Source organism: Poecilia latipinna, unplaced genomic scaffold (genome assembly GCF_001443285.1).
Source record: "Poecilia latipinna isolate Pla-1442-1.1 unplaced genomic scaffold, P_latipinna-1.0 Scaffold3260, whole genome shotgun sequence".
In the NCBI taxonomy this organism is placed as follows: Eukaryota; Metazoa; Chordata; class Actinopteri; order Cyprinodontiformes; family Poeciliidae; genus Poecilia; species Poecilia latipinna.
The window spans coordinates 34900-37896 of NW_015115876.1; the positions used below are offsets into that span (position 1 = coordinate 34900).

The 2997-nt window shown below is 36.8% G+C and overlaps 1 long non-coding RNA gene across 1 annotated transcript; it reads right to left on the minus strand.

Moving 5' to 3' along the window:
* Positions 1–1880: 1880 nt before the first annotated feature.
* On the minus strand, positions 1881–2985 carry LOC106940516 (uncharacterized). The gene is made up of 2 exons (XR_001423119.1): positions 2287–2985; positions 1881–2025 (listed from the first exon to the last, which is right to left on the minus strand). It is a non-coding gene; the product is annotated as an uncharacterized LOC106940516 (long non-coding RNA).
* Positions 2986–2997: the final 12 nt, after the last annotated feature.

Consider the following 2997-nt stretch of genomic DNA (forward strand, 5'->3'; position numbering starts at 1 on the left):
GCGGCTCGGCGGTCGGGGCAATTGTAGCCTTTTCCAAGATTGGGGGGCTCCGGATGTACATTGCTGCATAATTTACATCGCATTTATTCTAGCGTTAGGTAAATGTATCTTGAAGGAGAATAGCACTTAAATAAAAGTCCAATAAGAATATTCATTTAGAATTAAAAATAACTCACCCTGAATTACCATGATAGATATAATGTATGTAATAATCAATCAAGCTGCTCCGGTCCAATAAAAGCGAGTCATTAATGAAGGGGAAAAAACTCAATCCAGAATTTAAGTAAGTTTAGGGTCTGGTTCGCAGAGTATGAAGTTAAATTTGTTTCACAATTATTCAAGAAAGAAGGTTCTGGGTTCGATTCCCGGCCCTTCCCGGCCAGTCTTTCTGTATGGAGTTTGCATGTTCTCCCTGTGCATGGTGGGTTTTCTCCGGGTACTCCACTTCCTCCCACAGTCCAAAAACATGACTGTCAGGTTAATTGGTCTCTCTAAATTCTCCCTAGGTGTGTGTGTGCATGGTTGTTTGTCCTGTCTGACTCTGTGTTGCCCTGTGACAAACTGGCGACCTGTCCAGGTGACCCCGCCTCTCGCCTGGAATGTTAGCTGGAGATAGGCACCAACAACCCTCCTGGCCCCACTAAGGGACAAGGGTGTTAGAAAATGGATGGATGGATGGGCCTTTGTCAGATTGAAGTTATTTCTGACCGTTTCATTAACCGAGCAGTACCAACAATTTTATCCATGTGTGTATAATATCATCAACCCTGTAATTCTTCTCCAGTCATCTTTGCTTCAATATTCCAGTTTTCTCATCACTTAATTGACTGTAGCCCTTAGCTTACAAACCTCTTCCATAAGGCTCATGAGGCTGAGTTGTTTGACCTCTTTGCTGATTTCCTCAAACATAAAGTTGAGTGATGTCTTGACCACTAATTCCTCAACTAGTTTTTTGATTGTCATTGCCATCTTCTTTCAAGGTCATCCAAAATATAAATCCATCAATTTCTTCTTGGTAGAAAAAGGACAGAAGGAAAAAAAGACTACACTGTAAAAATAAAAGTCACTGTCGAATTTACAGTAACTTACTGGCAACAGAGTTGCCAGTAAGTTACTGTAATTTTTACGGTAAAGAAATTACAATAGCTTTATAGTAACCTTACTGTAAATTTTTTACAGTAGTCTTACTGTAATTTAATTAGTTTTACTATAATTTTATTGTAGTTTTACTGTAATTTTTACTATCTTACTGTAATTTGATTAGTGGTACTGTAAATTCTTTAAAAATAGCACAGTAATTATATAACATGGTTAATCGGATTTCATCAGATTTTTATGACAGTAATCCTGTAGTAGAATTGCAAAAAAGTTGTCACAGTACTTCATAAAACTGCATACTTTGCTAGCTTTTAAGTTTAAATATGAACTTGCAAATTGATTTACCAAACTCTCAAAAAAATTTCTAATTAAAAATAATATAGATATATATATTTTAAAATCACTTTATTTTATTGTCAATTTAAATCTGACAAACTGAAGCAAAACAAAATATAGTATTTTGCAACAGTAATATTTGCTTGTTACATAGAAGTCAAAGTATTGCAACCAAAGTGAAAAATACTCTGATCTAAAAACATAACTGATACATTTACCCTCATAGTAATACAATACAATACAATGATACAATGAATTAAATAATCTTTACTAAAACAAAAGTGCCCAAATGTCAAAGTTTCCAAGCAAACTGCATGTCAAAGTCATAAAAACAATGTTTCACCAGCATTTTATGTAAACTTGCAGTCAAAATTCTAAATGTCTGTCATTTTCTTCCTTTGAAGAAGGTAGGGATCCAGCAATGTCAAATTTTGAACTTACATATTTTTTCAAAACTTTTTTGGAACCCCAACAGCACATCTTAAACATGTGGACAAGTTTAAGACTTAGTGAACAGCCAAACAAAACCAACATGGATGAGTTCTGAGTTGGTCTCAGTCCTGAACTTCTCCAGAAATCATCAAAGGGTTGCTAGAAGATAAAGAAAGAAAAACATGTTTTAATGCACGAGATAAACAGCACATTAAACTGCATTTATGTCAGTTAAAGACAGACAAGATGAAAAGGAAAGATCTAGTGGACAGGCACTCTCTATGACCTTCCTTCATTGTAGCTGTCCTATCTGTCTATTAGAAGTGGACAGGACAGATACAGAGAGACAGGCAGAGGAAAAGACAGACAGGGAGAGAGATGGAGTAAGAGAACTGATTGTGTGTAAATGTGTAATTTTACCATTTTAAAAGTTCCACTGGTAGTCCATGTAGGAGAAGAATGGAGACACACAGGTTCACTGCTGTCCTAGTGTTTTGCATAAGTTGTCCTGTTAGTTTTGATGTCACTTTTGCAGCTTTTGTTCTGCTTTCTGGGTTGAAGCCTAAAAATCACCTAGAAACAGATGGGAGACTGTCCAAATCAACCCTTTTGTTTTTTTAAGTACATATTACATTTTTAGATTAGATCCCTGTGAACTACCAAACAATGTTTTGTAAAGGCATTACTGAAATAGTTCTCATAGTTCTCACTCACCTATGAAAAAATACTCTAGGTGCCAAAGGTGCTGCTGGACCAGCTTGTGCCCTTGATGCAGTTTCCTGAAAAATAACAATGTTCAGTGATATTAGTTTTAATTTTAACTTAATACTCAGGTACAGAGAGACATTTCCATATACAGATACATTCTGATGTCTCTATCCACATACTGTGTTTGCAGACAGAGACACAATGTACATTCTGTGCCTCTGTCTGTAGACCTAAGGATGGCAGATAAATTGAGATGGAAATATCTCACTATGTCTTCCATCCATTAGTCTATGGACAGAAGGATGGAAGTTGCAATGAGACACAGACAATTGGAGTATCTGGGGTGGTGAGAGGGGTGAGGGGTCAATCTTGTCACCCCCCACAAGATGCCGACCTGGGCAGTTGCCCATGTCGCCCATAACA